The sequence below is a fragment of the Falco peregrinus genome, chromosome 1 (genome assembly GCF_023634155.1).
Source record: "Falco peregrinus isolate bFalPer1 chromosome 1, bFalPer1.pri, whole genome shotgun sequence".
Classification (NCBI taxonomy): domain Eukaryota; kingdom Metazoa; phylum Chordata; class Aves; order Falconiformes; family Falconidae; genus Falco; species Falco peregrinus.
This window is the reverse complement of record NC_073721.1, coordinates 118,205,161-118,223,821: the sequence shown is the minus strand read 5'-3', so window position 1 is coordinate 118,223,821 and position 18,661 is coordinate 118,205,161. Positions and strand designations below refer to the sequence as shown.

Here is an 18,661-nt window from a genome sequence, read left to right as displayed (position 1 = left end):
ACAAAAATAGGTTATTACAGGACAGATCATAAGACCTGTGGCTAATTGGGTCATACATTGTACCAGGTTTCCCTCAAATATTTACCACTGTATGCGACACGTATCCCTTGGAACAGTATGCAGGTAAAAAATGCATCAGATGTGGGATGTGTAAGTCATAGATGAGGAATAACAGCTATGAACGATGTCATTCATCTGCGCATAATTTTCAGATTATGTTGCTGTTACTCAGTATCACAAGACATTTATGACTGGGAGAACCAAAATGAAAATATGGACTTGGAACAAAAAATGGTTCAGCATGCCAAGTGGAAGGCTGTTTTGGTTTTTTTTCTAGAGAGCTAATCATGCCTTCCTGCCATGGATGCTTTGGGGTTTCTGTGCAAGAAGCAGGCATCTTGCTGTAGTTAAGAGAACAACAGGAAAACCTTAAAAAACCCCATAGACCTTCCAGTATGCCCCATTGCCAAAGGAAATATATACAGGCATGTTGGGCTGAAAAATGGTCTGAAGGCATTTCTGAAAAAAACCCCTAAAAGTCAGACTGTTTTTCTCTTTAGCTTAGCGTGAAGCAAGGGAGAAAAAAGTATCCGATGGCACGTGAATTAAGAAAAGGTTAAAAACACCTGAGAGAAGTTATGATTCTCTTTTCTTCAAAGATAACCTCATATTGCTTAAGCAGAGGTGAAAATACAAAATTAGTCATATAAATTGATGTCTATTGGAAAAATCCTTCTGTCTCCCTTCAAACTTATCTTCAAAAAAGAACTGTGTTCAGTGGGAAAATGTCATGGCTTTTACACCTGGTCTTTAGCACTAGAGAGAAGAAAGTCCCACCTGCACTGTTTCCTCCTGAGGTTTCGATTTGTGCTTAGAAGCAACCACTGTATAAATGATAACCAGCCCCTAAGTCCCCAGATTTCCTTTGCTGATGTAAAAGTACCTAGGATCCAAACGGAGAAATCATAGACTCCAAACTCACTGGTGGTTTTGCAATCCACGCCAGTGGAGCTGATGCTCATTTGGAAGTGCCGTTAAGCTAGGAGCTGGCCTTTAGTTAGTGAGCCGACAGGTGATGGGCTTTGCGTGGGACATGTCTCGGTTTTGCTGTCATAGTCCTTTTTCTTCTGTAGAGCATTTTTTGGCTATATGAAAGGCAGCACTTAACGTGCTCCCAGTTTTTTTCATTAGATTAAATAATTTTCCAGGCTTATCCTCTGTGATTTCCAAGGGGTGCTGTAAAACAGCGTGCCAAGCCCAATTTAGACAAGAACTATTATCTCTGAGGTTTTCTGGCTGATGTGTTTGGTAAGACGGTACTTAAATTACACCTGTGGGCTTATTATCTAGCTACACCACAAACCTCACTATGGTCCTGAGATGAAGATGCACAAATAGGATTTTTATTTTGCTCTTGTACCTATTATATATTAGTCTGTTCTATGTCAGTGGTTGATTTGGCACAAATGATCGGCTCTGACCAGAGCTTATATGTAGAGAGAAGAGCAAATATACCCCTATATCTTGATTTACCCACTACATGTAGCTCCTTATAAAACATTACAGCCTTAAAGATTAACAGGCAATGGAGGAAAAGTCTGCATTCAGATAATGAGGAGTTTTCTGAGAGAGATACAGCTGGTGCATTAGGATTTCATTTATTGCACTGTCATAGTAAAGGATGCAAGAAAAGTTTCAGTTATAGTTCCAATAAAATCAGCTCAGCTTGGTGACAAAATAAATCAACCTCAGGCCTCAGGCATATGACGAACAACAATTCCGGTTGAGACTTCCATTTCTTTATGATGAAACTGTCAAACACTATTAAAAAATCATGAACACAATTTTTTTTGTAAACAAAGAACACTTCATTATAATATCTGCCATCTGATCTTCTATGTCCAGTGTGTATTAGCAATGAAAATTAAATGCCTTTCCTTGAAAAATATAATATAAAAGAAAAGTAACAGAATATAATTTTTTTGCATACATAGAAGGACCTGGTTATATCATGTGCACATTTATTTCAGTGCAAGCATCTTTTTTAATCAGAATCTTCATTTCTCAGCTGTTTAAGAAAAAAGCTCTACTCCAGTAAAGTTAGAGCTCAATGACAGCAGTTCATTACAGCAAACAAAAAGCTCAGTTCCCTAGAGAAGAATAACATTAGGAATGATGAGTTGTTTGTTGTTTTATGATCAAGTGACGGTGAATGGTCCAGTACTGAACTAATTTATTTTTTGCTCATATTAGGATTATCTGTCCTTTACTAAAATAGTTTTTAAATCTCTGCCACAAATTGAAATTCCCTCTAGACCTTGGCCTTGTTATTGTAAAATAATGTTTTTTAGGGCTCTGAGCTTTCAATTTTTTTAGTGACCTGCACATTGAAAATATGAGCAAGGTTTGCTAGATATTTTAGTATAATGAAGATGAGAAAAAATCTGATTCCTATCACTGATGAGTGTGAGCTTGTTTGCAGCAGAGTAACCATCCCAATGTGACTGTTGGAAATCTTCATGGGAATTCCCTTGCAGGCTTTCTCATTCACTATGCAGCTAAGAAGGGAATCAGAGCTTGTTCTAACCTTTTCTGAGAAGCCTTACACATTGACAACAACAACTTTTACTTCTTTCTGCTATTCACACCACACTGATGGATTTTTTTTAATCACATGCCAGGGAAAAGAGAATTAATTCCTTTCAACGAGTGCCATTGTCTAGGAGAATCTGAAGACATAGTACAGACTTTTCCTCAAGGGCATCCCAAAATCTGTTTCCATATCTTACCCCAAAAGTGGCTCAATAGAAAGCCTTCGAGGGCTGGAAAGGACTTCTCCCTGCCATAGCATCAGTACACATTTATGGACCTGAAGCTGTTTCAGATATCCACATAGCAAGTTCATCAAATTCACAAGGCCTTCAGCTGTACCAGTGCCATGGTTTTGAGGGTTCAGCTGATGGACTTCACTGGAGGCAGGAGGTGAGCCAGCCCTGGCAGCCGGCTAAGCGGAGAGCCATGCTTCATTCCTTCTACCATAGCTCCTGCCAGCCACACTGCACCGCTGCACTCACGCGTTCACACTGTCTCTCACACTCACTCTTCAGTGGATTAACATTTACATTCTTCTTGGAAAGAATGTGTTCTCCAGAAGCTCGTGACTGTGATGTGTGGCTGTTTATAAATACCAGTGTGCTGAATACTTCTCCCACATTGCAAAGGAACATTTCCTAAATCTGCAATGAGATACTACATTTTATATAGCAGTTAGATGCTTTGTCTGGGCGGATTTTGCAGTGGCACCAGCAGTTTCTTACAAAGTACCGTAAACCTCCTGCTGTTGGAATTCCACCTGGATGCTGAATTAGAAGAAAACTCTTCAGCCTTGCACTAAGTGTGAAGAGAGCACCAGGTGTTAGGAGGAGACGTTAACTCCAGATGGATCCAGGCTGCTTTAGGAGGGCTTTCTCTCACTGTTTCTCTTATAGCATGTCACCTTGTTAGCAGTGACTGGGGACATGGGCATATTCAGTATTTCAAAAGACACAAAAGGTTTTAATACAGTGTTATGTGGACCTGAACAGGATAGAGTTACTGATAGCAGTTGTTGCAGCACTATCTCTTCTTTTGCTCCCACTGCAGCTTTTTTTTTTTTAGCATCGTCAGAGGCGTTCACCATATAACTTAGCTGTTTGTACATGTCAGCTCTTACATCTGACATGCATATTAATTTAAGCTACATTTCCCCAGAAAACTGGAAATGGATTTGTGAGTTATTTTTCCTCTTCCGGGTATTTATGCTTGTCTTCTTACGTTTTAAGTGTATCTCATTTTAATTGTAAGTAGCAGAAGTGGGGAGTTAGGCAAAGAAGTAGGATGCACTGTTTTCTGTTTTGAGTGCATCGCTCAACCCACATATAGTATATTTTAAGAAGTCCTGAAAAATATTTTCCATTTTATGCTAGAAGTTTTCTCTTGTATTCAGTTCCTCCCACTTTTAAAAATAAATTCAAAAAAGTAAGAAACCTCAGGCTACATTGGAAAAATATTCTTGGTCTAAAATGGTTTATACAAAGAAGTGGTATGAAAATACTGTAATTTGGAGGGGAGGAGAAAATAAAGAAACAGAAGTGTTGGAAAACTAGAAAATGTTGAACAAAGGGAAAAATTTAGCAAGTAAATTTACAAAGTATGAAAGCTCTAGTTGCTAGGATTTTTTTGAAGGAAGATACCTACTTATGCAATACCTCAGGTGATGACTTGCCTACCCCCTCACCCCTCTACTCATGTGAATAGCAGAGAGCTGAGAAAACCTACAAAGCAAATTCAACAGTCAGAGACCCTGCGGCACAGAAGCCTTTTCCACCAATGATCTAACCTATAAATCTGCGAATTGTTAGTATAACATTCTAGATAACTGATCTTAACTACTGTGGTTTGGAGAACCAGGGGAATTAAGTATACTGCTTTCATGAAGAGTTTATATGCTTCAGCCTGTGCATGTGAAGATTATTTATAGAGTTAAGTCCAGAAAGCTGTTTAGTCTGGGAGAAGATGGAAACCAATGGGCAACAAAACAGTGATCGAGACATGATACCTGGGGTGAACAACTTCAAGGGAGTTAAAATAACAATAACTCAATAACCAGTTGGGAAAATGCTATTTTCCAGGCCCCAGGCAGTTACACAGCTGGTTTGCCAAGTCTGAGAGCCCAGAGATCAAAAAGAATATGAATCTTAAAAGGACTTCGTTGGAACAAGAAAGGAAGGAATGGGTTGTGAGCAGCTGCCTGGGGATGAGAAGAGTCTGAAAAAGGAAGGGAATGCAGCTGAGCCCAAAGATGGAGACAACTGAACAGACTGGGAAAATGTGGGCTGAACCTCACTCCCACACAGTGCTTATTTCAGCAGCAGGTGGAAGTAAATCCTAGTGCACCTGGGCATATGTGAACTAGAAATATCTGATGACCATACGGATTTGGTACTTATCTGATACCCAGGCTTTTGATGGGGTTTGGCTGTCAGTGGGCAAGGAAGAGGTCAAACTCTAAAACTGGATTTTGGATCTGAAATTCCCTCATAGTTTGTAATGCATCCTCTTCTTTTTTGGTGCTAATATTTCCTGAATTTGCCAGACTGTTCTTTCTTATGCAGTGGAGAAATTTCTTGTCACCTTTACTTATAAGGATCTGTAAAGTGCCATTAATATTGTTCATGAAGTAATATTCATCGAGCTAGTGCGTGCTGGCTACGCTGCTGTAATTGCTGGTGCTTTTGTCCACTGTTGGCAGGTGGAAAAAGAAAAGTCTTCAAGGTCTGCTTAAACTCTAAGTAAAAGAATATATTGCATTGAAATTGTCTGCAAAAGTAAGTCCTTTAGGTTAAACTGCTCTAAAAAATACACTGTGTTTGAACATGATTGTGACATATTTCTTTCTCCTTCTATTTTTCTTCTTTTCCCTTCCTTATTTTATCTTTACCTTTCCCTTTTTCCTCTTTTCCCTTCCTTTTTTCCTCTTTTTCCTTCTTTCTTTAATGACGATACTAAGCCTACAGGCCAAGACAAGCCATAGTCAGCACTTTGGTAAATTAATTGTGATACTCCACATGCAGAACTACTTTGCAGTCAACATTGCATCTGCAAACTCAACTCCCAGCAACTACTTTCAAAAGCTACAAGGTTTTCTACTGAAAACAGAACCTCACTGAGACAACAGCATGTAAGTACAAGCATTGTCTGTGTGGGATGAGCATTTATGTTTGGAATGACTTTTATCTTTGAAGCCCTGAAAACCTTAATAAATATTTTGGAAGCTGATTCCCTGGCTGGGGTTTGTTTGGGATTTTTTGGAATCCTATTGTGCCTGCCTCCCACCCCATCCCATAGATTTGTCTTGTCTATCTGCTGTGGCTTGTCAGTCAAGCTGCAGTCCCCATGGGGCAAGGTTTGTCATTATCTTAACGTCTCAATGAGTTGGCCACTACATCCTACAAAAACATTTGCTACAAAATAATAACAACAGCTCATCCAAGTGGAATTCATTTAAGTATTGAATTACTGCTTTTGAATTTGGAATTTCTTGTTCAAATCTTCAGGAAAATACTAAGTTTTCTGAGACAAAATCCCTCTGCAGTATAAAAGCCATAGCCCACAGCAGAACAGAGATCATCCATTAGTGACTCCCATGTTGGAGTATGTGCAGTTGGAACACAAAGCCCTAAATATGCTTCTAAGCTGTGGCGAATGATCACCGTTTTGGACTGAATCCTTGGTGGATATTGGAATAAATATTACATTTTTATGGGTGCTTAACATTCTCCCAGTGGACCTTAACAATAACTCAGTTTGCTGCGCAGTTGCCAACAGACCCTGATGGTATAGTTGAGTCCATTCCCTCTCTCCTCAACAAAATGAGTGTGTGCCAGTTGTGTTATAGGCACACATCTGCCCCAGTCCGTGTCAGTGTAGGCTCAGATGTCCAAGTCCACCCACGGATTAATGTTAGCACGGAGTATTGAGCAATGCAACAGCTCATTTTTTTCCCATCCCCATAGAGAACTAGCTTAATGTTTCCACTGAAGATAAAACTATGCTAGCTCATGCAGCAGAGGATTATAAAGTCTATCAGAAATACTGTGCCACAGTTTTCAGAGTGACATATTATCCTGGTTCATCTGCCTTTTTAAAAATTAACATCCACCTAAGCAACTCTCTGCATCTTGGCTAAGGGCCAACCATGTTCTCAGCCCAAGGCAGGGAAAAGGAAGGCTCAGGACTGCTCCCAAGAAACTGCCACCACAAAGGAGGCATTGACAGCCTTGTGAAATCCACGGGAAGGCCAGGTCTTAAACTGTCACAGATTTACAGCTCCGATTTGTTACTCAACAGCATCCTCGCTGGAAGAAACACGTGGACTTGGAAAAAGTGAGTCTTGAGGGGTGATTGAAAAAAAAGATGAGATTAATGGTTCTGGCTCTGCACAGTACTGACGGCCTACTCTGACACACTGCCAGGTATGTTCAGTGGGTGGGTAGGACTGCAGAGTCAGTTGTGAGCATGGTTATTTTAATAGTCAAATGCCCTGAACCAGCCATAACCCTCAGTGACTTTTCCCCATGAAGACATCTGGGCCTAGCAAGAAAATAAAAATATGCTGCATTCAGAGATGTTTGTGTAGGGGCTACAAACATGGGAACAATGTCTTCTGCAACACCAGGGGATATCAGTTCAAGGGTGTGAGAACTGGGAGCAGCACACTGGTTTCAGGAAAGTTCACTATGTTCCATCAATAGAGATTTTCTGGATTTCTGATGCATTTTTGCTTCGGCTCCATCTACAGATCTTGGCCTTTTCCCATGAATTCTCTTCCTTTTTTTGTACTCTTATTCAGCATAACAGGACCAAGCATTGTGTTTTGTTTTCAAATGTAAGGAATTACTTGATCTCACCACTAACAAAGCCTTCTTCCCTGGGAAAAAATTATTACAAATAAATAATGAAGCATTTTTAACAATCAAAAGCACTCAGATCTCTGATGTAATTTGGAATCTTTCCGTTAACACTGATGTCATTTATAGCTGGATAAAGGACAGCAAGATATAAATTTTTTACAATCTGTGCCTTGCTGAAAAGTGACACAGAACGTGGGAGAGAGAGATAAGGGCTAAACAAATATCTGAATGGATACGTTAATGGTGATAGGCTCAAATAGGTAGGATGGATTATCAAGAACTTCATTACAGCTTGCTGGAGGTATTTAAGACTCTCAGTCCACATCTAAGTTTCATTTTCTATTTGACAACAGGAACAATATATTGACTATTATCAGGAGACAGTACATGAGTAGAATCAGGAGGGCCTACTTTTATGTTTCTTTCACAGTACCTCACTGAACATAGCAGCTTGATATGCATGAAACAAAGGTTTCTTCATTTTGATCCATAGTGTAACTGCTGGATAGAGGGAAGGATGTTCTAGCCCCAATAGAATTCTAAAATATATTTTTACACAGCTGTCTAACACTCCTAACGCTCACTGTATATCAAGGTTAAAATGTATTTGCTCTGTCTTCTGACACCCATTCTCAAAACCAGTACTCCACAGAAAGAAATTACTTTCATCCACTTATACCATTCTGACAATATGGCTCCCTGTTTTTTCCCCATATTGTTCCAATGTGTTCCATAGGATAGAAACATGGTGTATCTGTCCCTGCATTTTCTTCTTTCAGCATGCTTTCCAACAGTAATCTTGTGTCATAAGTAAGTAAATAAAACCAACAACATACATTATTACCTCTTGCTGTTCTGTGTCTGCTATCCAACATGACTTCATAACCCACTGAGTTTATTAGGGGATTTTGAAAAGGCATTTCTGGAAATGCTGGTCAGATGTTATTCCACTGGATTGAAAGAAATACTTTTTGACTTTCTGCTGGTTTGTGTCAAAGCCAAATTAATGTCTGGGTAGATATTATTTCTTATTTTTGCCAGATAAGACAGTGATAAAACAAAATCACTGTCTCTGCATTCCTCATATTTAAAGGATCACTGGTTTAGCAAGCTCTTACTAACACACTGTTGTTTGTCTCTAAGAAGCATATCTGAGATGACATAACCAATGCGAGAATTTAGCTTTGTGGATCCTAAAGTCTTTTTCATTACAAATATCAGTTAGTGATGAGTCAGAAATCTTTGCACTGGGACTGTATTTACCCTTGCATCTTAGATCTTTTATTTACCTTGTATTCACCCTTTGTGCAGGGGGTGTATTTGCCTCAACATCTCAGATTTTTTATTTCCATTCAAATGATAGTTTCCCTTGTATGAATTGGTTTCGAGCTTTTCTGTAGATCCAAAGTTAAACTTCTTATTTATCTAGATATTACTAAATACTGCCTTCTCCTCAGGGAAACTGGATTAATGGACTGAAAAATTATTATTGCTAATAAACTAATCTGTATCTTGTTTCTGACCTTACATCAGCCTTTTACTCATCAATGGAACAGACTCAGAAAAAATGTTAATTACATTGTCCTAAGCACTGCACCTACTTTAACAGACATGTTATTCCTTCATTAACTTAGAGGTAAGATGGGCAACTCTCTTCATTTCTCTCTGCAGCTTCTGTTTCTGTGATTTGGACCCTTTGGGAAAGTAATGGTTACTTGTATGAATCGTAATTTCAAGCCCAAATGCCTTCTTAGCTTAGCAATGTCCTTGATGGAAATGAAGAACACAAAGTGTAAGTCTTGACAGACAGAACATCTCAATGCCGCACAGCCACCAGCCAAATACACTCTGTGTGTTAACAGTGTGGTAATAGAGATGCAAAATTACTGAAGCAAATAAGCAAGAGCTCTTAATAGTTAAGTAACATTATGCTTTTTAAAATGTTTTGGTCAGTTTTGGTACTTTTTTCTGTGGCTCATACAGCACAAGTCCTGTACGCTGGGTTGCTCTCTTGGTGATTTAAATTATATTCAGTACCTCAGTCTCATTTTACTGTTCATTAATGCTTATTCCTTACAATGAGAAGGTCTTGCATCTGCATACTTTAAACCACTCACACTAATGAGCACTTGCTCATTATGCCAGAACTGCAGAATTTCATTTAATACTAACATGAAGTAGAGAAGATACTTTAAGAAATGTGATGTGAAATTCCGTTTTTCAATAAAAGCAAGCTTGAATGGCAGGGGATTTTACATGGTGCATTGGTCCCATACCTTGCCTGTTGCCTCCTTTTGACTTCGAGCTTTGCAAGTAATTGAGTACTGTGTGGACAGTAAGAAATTGATGTAGTATTATTTGTGGGATGATCTGGTTTCCTCAGAACTTCTGGAGGCCCAAAGGAACTGATCCTGCAGGCCTACTCGTTCACAGGAGTGAAGGGCTTGGAGTCTAGCATTTCTGGCTATTAAGTCTGCATCCCGCTGCTCTCCATAGGTGAGTGTCCACTTTGGGAGAGCCATGCCCCAACCTGTAATGCTACAGCTTGGCATTTTGTTCCTTACATTTTATTTTTAATGAAAACATTTCATGGCATGTGATCCTGCAAGCACTTCTGTTAACCTCCTATAAAACTGGTCTATGAAGTCATCTTAGTCAGTCTCTTAAAATAACAAATCCATTAAATTTTCTGGGACCTGATTCTTCTACTTATGCAGTTAAACCTTGTGTTCAGACTAATATACTTGATTCCGGTGGCTCAGCTGATAGATTAATAAACAGTCCAATCTGCACAGTGAAAGCAGAATCTGGGCATTTGTTTACATCTGTATGACATTTGTGTAATTTAAATAACCACCCGCGACACTTGTGTGAATGTTATTGTTTGTGTAATTACAAACAAAATTGATCTTGCCCATAAACCGGGTGAACTATCTATAAATCCTTGATATTAAGGAGCAGGATTTTGAAATGTAAGTTATATACAGAAGGAATATAACATGCGTAAGAAATTACTCTTGCCAGAAAAAAAGTTGATTCACTGAGTTCTATTCAGTTTTTAATGTATAAAAAACTTGCCTAATCTCAGTTTCTGTAGTTTCTATTAAAATATTAAATAACATTATATCAAATACATCCCCTGTGACATTAAAGGAAATGGAAAGCTTAGCCACACATTAATTGCATTCCAAAATGTGGCATATAGCTTAATAAACCTAATTTAAAGAACCTTGGAACAATGACATTTATGCTTTAATTAGAGCAAATGAAAGCTGTGCTGCGCACTTTTAGACAAACAATTTTTCTTGTGGGACTAGGCCTTTCTGACAAGATGCAAATTTCCCTGCAGTATGCCACGTGTCAGTCTTGTCACAGGCAAAATTGACTTCCTGGAGATGGACACTGGCAAAACAAAATGCAAGAACAAAAAGCATTACGAGAACCAAGTAGAGAGTACAGGCAGCTTTAAAGCAAGGCTTTTTCAAGAACAGATTGGACTTGCCCAGGAAAATGAAGTCATTTATTTCTCTTTAAGGAGAACACATTAAAAGGACCAGATATGTTCCAAACCCAACAATAACAGTTTAAGATGATAAATGTTATTTTAATGATCCCTATCTATTCTGGTATTCTAATCACAGCACATATGTTTAAGACAGAAAACATCAAAATCTGCAAAGAAACAATTGATATGAGATAAAAACCCTATGCAAAATCAGAGATAGATTAATAGATCTAATTTACTTTAAAGGTATTCACAAACTGTTATAAAAACCAGATTGGTCATAAGACTTAAACTTGTTACCATATGCATCTCACAGATTCTGTGTTATGTTCCTTATGCTGGCAAACTGACTAATGATTTCAAGACTGTTCCCCAGACAAGAACATGACAATTTGTCAGTTGTGCATTAAGGCTCTTTGTGCTTTGCAGCAGAATGAAACATAAATTTTGCAGAAGAATTTAGATGTACTTTCACAATCTGGTTTGGTAAAAAGGAAATTGTGTAGCAGCTTAATATATATTTAAAACTGAGACTCTTACTGAATGCAGATGAATGATGTAGTATGTGCACTGTGCTTGCATTTACTTTAATTTTACCTTTTTTTTTTTCTTTAATGCTATAGCCACAACCTCAGTATCTTATTATCTTGCAGGTTTTTATATTGAGAACTTCTGCAGATAATTTGGCTATTGTCTTAGGTATGTCTCATTTTTTTTTCAATTAGACAGAGCTGGGAGGCACTTGGGACCATAGGATAAGCAGAGAAGCCAGGTAGCTTTGTTGAAAATAACAACAATTTAATTGTTTACCCTTAAACCTAATGGCACTAATTAAAAATGTCAATATTGTCAACAGTCCAATAACATCAATGCTAAGCACAGGTATTTGGAAATACAGCCAAAATATTGTTTGAAAAAAGCTGATCATAAAAAAAATGCAATTTCTTAGGGAATTCTAGCATCTCAAGGACTTTCTTTGTTATCATTTTAAACCCCCTAACTTTTTTGGGGTGGGAGCTGATGTGGCAAAAATGCATTCAAGTCCAGAAAGCTGTGATGACTTCCTTCATTTAATAGGACAGAAGTATTTGATGCTGACTTTTGTAATTTATCCTATTTTGAGTTTTATACTAGAATATTATTAAAATATATTACAAAAGGCTAAGCCAGATACATAAGGATGGTAGATAAAATGATGTTTTTCTTTGGTTTAAAATTTTGATAAGACTGATAAAATTAGGAAGTAAATAATGCCTCCAGATTTTTTCCAAAAATTTTTTAGCAAAAAAAGCATGTTGTGAAGGAACACTTCGTTGAAACTGCAGATTCGGGGAAAAAATCCATTTCATTCAAGAAATGTCAGCAACCTCTATCTTGGGGCTCATTCAGGCAATTTAATGGATACAAAAGCTAACACTTCCCCCTCCCCTCATAATCAAGAAGGACTAGAGATACTTTTTTTTAAAGGGAAATTAATTTTGGAAAACATTAGAACTGTAGAACTGTGGGATGTGCGTGGCACCAGGCCAAGTACTTGATATAAGCCGTTAACTGGAACTCAAATTCTTACTCCCTTTTGCGGGCATGTATGCCTGAAAAGTGATAAAAACAGGGCAGTTCTCTGCAGGACTGTATGCTACAGAAGTCCCTTAAAACCGTTCCTGCAAATGGTCACACCTCACTAGCAAGAGGTACATGCCTAACTTCTAAATCCTGGTAGAATATAAACTTAAAGAGTTCATTTATCTTACACTTTAGCAACCCCATGCATTAACAGAAAGCCCAGGTGGCTAGAGAACATGTTCCTATGCTCCCCTGCACAAGATGATGCTGATGACCTGTGCAATGGATGTCAGTCGATCTGGGAGCAAAGCTCCAACCCCATGTGATCTGGTGGTGAGGGAAAGCCATGGATTTACCGCGTATTATTTCTTCTGCCTGGCAGCAAAGACAGGAATAAATGAGCAGTTACCACTGAGTTCTTCTGTTTTAATCCTGAGACATGCCCCACCGCATCACACTTAAGAATTTGAAAACTTTGAATAACATGATTTAATTGTGGGTACTTAAACTTTGATTTGACTGTGGCAGAGTTTTGATTCTAAAGACACAGTACAGAAACCCAGAAAATTTTTATAGAGTTAATCTGTACTTAAAATTATGGGGTAAATACAGTGTGAGCTCCAGAAAAATTATCGGTATTTAAAAAAAAATATTTTTCTTCCCCATTACCACTACTCTGTTGTAACACAGCCCAGTGGAGTGGGCTTTGCATGCATGGCTGTGTGCTGCCAAGCGATGGTTAGATGATTAGTAATTCAACATGACCTTGAATTCTATCACCTGCAAACTGGTAAGCACACAGCTTATGTCTATTTTGCTATTGCTTTGAGCAGGAGAAGATGGAAGGATTTGCCTTCTTTGTGAACATTTTAGCAGCAGGACTAATCTGATTCCATATGGTATTAATAGAAGTTCTTTTTTAAAAAAAAACAACCCAAACAATTCAAATAATGTCTGAGAAGAGCATTTGATATTAGTCATGATAGTATGAAAATATTGTGTCAATATTTTTTCCATGAAAAATGTTGCAGGAAAAGATGTATTTTGCAGATGCTAGTTTTCAGGACAAATTCCTACTGTTTGGTCACTGGTGCTCCTGGGGTAAGGCAGCAAGAGGTACAACAAATACCCTAAACACATACCGAAGAATGTGTTCATGGGGAATGAGGAGAAGACAATGTTCTTCACTGGGAAAATGCAGAGCACTCAATCCTGTTTTTAAAAAACATCTTTCATTTCAAGATGAGATTCTCAAAGGCGTGGTTTCCCGAGGCCTTTTGAAGATCCTAAACTCAGTGAGGTAAATGAGGGTTGAAAAAGGGGATGCAGAACTTATCCAATCCTCATTTTGGCATCTACCCGTGCACCTCTGTGTAACATCCAGCAGCTTTTGGGCAGCCTGATCACAATTAGGAAATCTTACTCTTCTCTATGCAAATCATCTGTTTCAGTCAACAGAAGCAGCAGAGGAAACATTAAGGTAATGCTGAGTATGATTAAAGGCGAATTTAGACAAGGATCAGCTGTGTCCAGCTACATTCCAGGAAGCAGCAGGGGAAGTACTTTCCTGTGATCCCATATTGCTACTTAGGCTCTGGCTACCTGTATTTCACCATAGCTCCCTCCTGAACTTGCTCAGTGCTCTGATCTGTCTCTGTCATGCACAGTCACTGCCACAGATGCTGGCAATGTAATTGTAGCATGGGGGAAAACATGTAGCCCTATCCAGACAGATACAGCTGCATAGCCTTAATATCCTCCCTACTGGGGTTTTGGAATTAGCATAATCTCTGTAGTCCTCTATAGCTCCAATGCACCAAGGGCATTTCTCAAAAATCCTGTTCTCTGATTTTTGCCTTCCATCACCATTCAATACTCTAATTGATAGATTGTAACTTTGAAGTGAAGCACAACGTGCTTAGAATGGGAAATCCCTGACCAAACCTGTAAACACATTATAAAATGATAGCCCAGGCTCTGAAGAATCAGTCACCTATCCACCACTCTTCTTCTGGTCTCTCTATCTTTATTTGTCCTTCTGCTTCACACCAATGGACAGGATAAAACCCATCATGGAAGAGGCAGCATTGAAAAAACAGTGTCCTGCTTACATCTCACTGACAAAGTTTTAAAGGTATTTCCTTTTACATTTTGTTGTAAGCAGCTGCCCTGGAATGAATTCCATGCACACTCAGGGAAAAAGTGTTGCTCTGGAGTGGTAGTAAGTGACTCTTACAGAAGTATGAATTTGTCTGCTAGGCAAACAGGAAAACCCCAAAGTAGCATCATAACCCTCTTCACATTGCATTTTGCAATATGGTGACTGAATCGTTAAACAGCTAACTACTTTTTCTTCTTTTTCTCTTAGACAAAGATGAGTGAGAAAAGGAAGTTGCTTATTTTGCAGCTTCCAAACCCCCAAAATGCATTTGCCTAATATTGTCCAAGAGCCTTATCCTCAACAAAACTTTGTGGATGTGAAACGCTCAGGCATAGTGAATTTAGATGAGATGAACGCAGTAAAATGCATTTCAGTCCCTCGATACCCAGGATATTTTATGACAGATTTCCCTACTATTCTGTCCAGTTCAAAGCACACACCTTAGGCATTGCTATTCCATAGTCTTTCTTATAAGCATTCATCTCAGTGTGCCTTGCGGTGCTATTTGCACTGTACCATTATCTCCTACCCCAGAAGATGCAGCTACAAAACAGGAATATGTGTGCCAACTCCTATCACTCCACTGCTTCAAATTCTGATGCTCAGCCTCCTGTTAGAGGGGATCAATACATGATCCAGCCCAGCTGGATAGAAATTAATTGAAGTGACATTTTACAATCAATTCAGAACAGTGGGCTAATGCTAAGAGGGGTTTTAATTATGCAGATGAAACCTCCTACTACATGAATTCCCTTAGCCAGTTTGCTGGAAGCTGCAAGAGTACAGTAGAGGGAAGTATAACTCAGTATTTGCCTTGTCTTTCCTCTCTTTCTCAAGCGTAGCAGAGTTTAGTGGACATTGTCAGAAACGAAACGCTTGTCCAGGTGGATCTTCAGTCTGATTAGTTGGTATGTATTGGCAACTGTTTTTAACCTAAGTACAGTAATACACTTCCATTTTTATATGTTAGCAGATACAGTAAATGAGTTAGATTTTATTTGAGGTGGTCTGGAAGGATGGTTAAGAAAGACAAATTATCTGTGGCTATATATCCAGCTATTAAAATATTCAAGATGGTTGTTCCTTCTTTGTTAATGCAAATGCAAGAACCATAAAGCATATGGTGAGGAATGCTCCATCACTTTTAAAGCACACTTTTGCTAATGTAGAAATGAATTATGCTGCATTCCATAATTCAGGGATTAGACTTTTGAACATAATTAAGCAGGCACTGCCTGGTCTTTGAGACACAGGTACATGTGTTCAGTTTATCTATTTCAGAAATAAAATCAAGTAGGAAGCTACCACAAATATTTTGTGCAAGCTTTCAAATGAAAGGGTCTGCTGAGAATTTGCATAATATCTTACTTGTGAAATGTAAAACCTGTCATAAATCATAATTCAATTTATAAGACAATTAAATGCATGTGTTTCTGTTCTCTTTTATGGTTCTTAGAAATTGTTATCTTGTGTAGCTGGAGAAAGAGGGACTAAAGAAAGCAGAGAAAGTGAACATTAGAATAGAGGGCAAATATCAGACAGCCACTTCCTTCACATATGTGTTTTTTCCAGCTGTCCTGTGCTCAACTGAAATAGCACAGGATGCTTCAGATTCCTCATAATTTCCTATTTTCCTTAGGACACAGATCACCTTCTGTGTTTCATGGGACTTAGAAGGTTGCAATATAACTGTGAGAGATTTTCTGCCATTTTAGTCTTTTTGCAGCTTATGATCCTCAGTAAATCTCTCTGGTGAGATAAAGAAAACTCCGTAAAGAGGATAGAATAAAAATCAAAACCCAAAAATAATCTTCATAAATTCTAATTTCAAATAAGGCAAAAACCTCCACCAAGCTGGCAGAAGTATTTTTCTAACATACTATGTTCTTAAAAATCTACTTTTCAAACTGCATTGCCATAAATGTAAACGTGTCCTGGTCCTACCGTTAGTTTTAATGTATGTCAGAACACATCAATCTTTTGTGAATTACAGACAGATCAGTTCTAGAAACATTGTAAAACTAGAAATCATGAACCAAGAAATGAAATACTTTTGTCAAGATATGTGGATGTTAACATTACTTGAATCTACATTTTATTGCATTCACAGACTGTAACAGAGCAGATGGGGCAGCAGGAATCTGGGAAACTGGCAGTTTGGTCCCACCCTGAGAAGTGAATGAAAAAAGACCCTTTTTCCATGCAAAAGACCAGCTCTGGTTTTATTGTTCATTTTTATTAAACTGAGTAATTTTTTATTCCAGCTAGTATTGTAAGACTAGTGAGCTGGGGGGATGCCATGCGGTGGCAGAATAGTTAAAGAAAGCCTTCACCTTGCTGGAGCTAATCGCGATGGGTATGTTTGTTTCTCCAGAATTTAGCTCAGGCCCTTATTTCTGAAGGTGGCAAATGATATTCAGGACTATCTACTGACTTGGAACTGTTTCTGTGTCTCCAACCCAACAGATCTCACTCACTTCACTCTTTAAATCATAATATCCCAATTAAAATATAGCAGAAACACATCCCTTCAATTGAATCAGGTTTTATTTTATTTCAAAGTGGGAAACGTGGCAGTTTGGGAAAAAAGGCTTGGCCCACATAGTTCTGAACCCTGTGTCACTTTGCTGATTCAGACCCCAGTGCCATTTCTGGGATCTAGCTCTGTGTTCATGTCTTGGGTTTTGGTAGGTAGACCAGCATGGTTTATAGCTTTTTGTCTGTCGCTTCACAGAATGGTTTCAGGTCCGTATTGGGGGCTGCGCTGTTCAACATCTTTGTTGGTACATGGACAGTGGGATCAAGTGCATCCTCAGCAAATCTGCCAATGACACCAAGCTGAGTGCTGCAGCTGACACGCCGGAGGGCAGGGATGCCATCCAGAGGGTCCTTGACAGCCTTGAGAGGTGAGCCCATGCAAACCTTATGAAGTTCAACAAGGCCAAGTGCAAGGTCCTGCACCTGGGCTGGGGCAACCTCGAGTATCAATACAGGCTGGGCTGAGAATGGATTGAAAGCAGCCCTGAGGAGAAGGCTTTGGGAGTGCTGGTGGACAAGAAGCTCGACACGGCCTGGCAATGTGTGATGCAGCCCAGGATACTGTTGGGTTTCTGGGCTGCAGGCACACGTTGTCAGGCCATGTTGAGCCTGGTCACAAGAGTGACCAGCAGGTTGAAGGAGGTGATTCTCCTCCTCTACTCTGCTCTTGTGACACCCCACCTGCAGTGCTGCACTCAGCGCTGGGGTCCCCAACGTAAGGACATGGACCTGTTGGAGTGGGTCCAGAGGAGGGCCACAAAGATGATCAGAGGGCTGGAGCACCTCTCTCATGAAGACAGGCTGAGAGAGCTGGGGTTCTTCAGCCTGGAGAAGAGAAGGCTCCAGGGAGACCTTATAGCAGCCTCTCAGTACTTATGGGGGGCTTATAAGAAAGATGGGGAGAGACTTTTTAGTAGGGCCTGTAGTGACAGGACATCGGGAAATGCTTTTAAACTGAAAGAGGGCAGATTTAGATGTTAGGAATAAATTCTTCACAGTGAGGGTGGCAAGGCACTGGCACAGGTTGTCCAGAGAAGCTGAGGATGCTCCATCCCTGGAAGTGTTCAAGGCCAGGCTGGATGGGGCTTGCAGCAACCTGGTCTGTGGAAGGTGTCCCTGCCCATGGTGGGAGGGTTGGAACTAGATAGGCTTTAAGGTCCTTTCTAACCCAAACCATTCTATGATTCATATAATTAGGTATGCACTGTGAAAACTATATTCCCATAAGCTATGTGGTCAGTTCTGCCTGAGGTAACCACTAACAGCCTCTATCAGCTTAATGATGTCTGTTGTTGGCAGTGCTTCTGCCAGTCAGTGATGTTTATATCAGGAAATAAAATCTGTTTAGTAAACATTGTAAAGAAAACAAGGCATGTGTTAATGTGTTTGCACCAGCTATTCCTTTCTTAGGCTTTATAATCAAGTTTAACTGTTTAAATTTCA

The 18,661-nt window shown here is 39.2% G+C and overlaps 1 long non-coding RNA gene across 1 annotated transcript; it reads left to right on the top strand.

The window, feature by feature from the left end:
- Window positions 1–3,859: 3,859 nt before the first annotated feature.
- Window positions 3,860–18,533, top strand: LOC114011873 (uncharacterized). The gene is made up of 6 exons (XR_003553994.2): window positions 3,860–5,719; window positions 6,889–7,013; window positions 8,985–9,087; window positions 9,835–9,947; window positions 11,610–15,588; window positions 16,791–18,533. It is a non-coding gene; the product is annotated as an uncharacterized LOC114011873 (long non-coding RNA).
- Window positions 18,534–18,661: the final 128 nt, after the last annotated feature.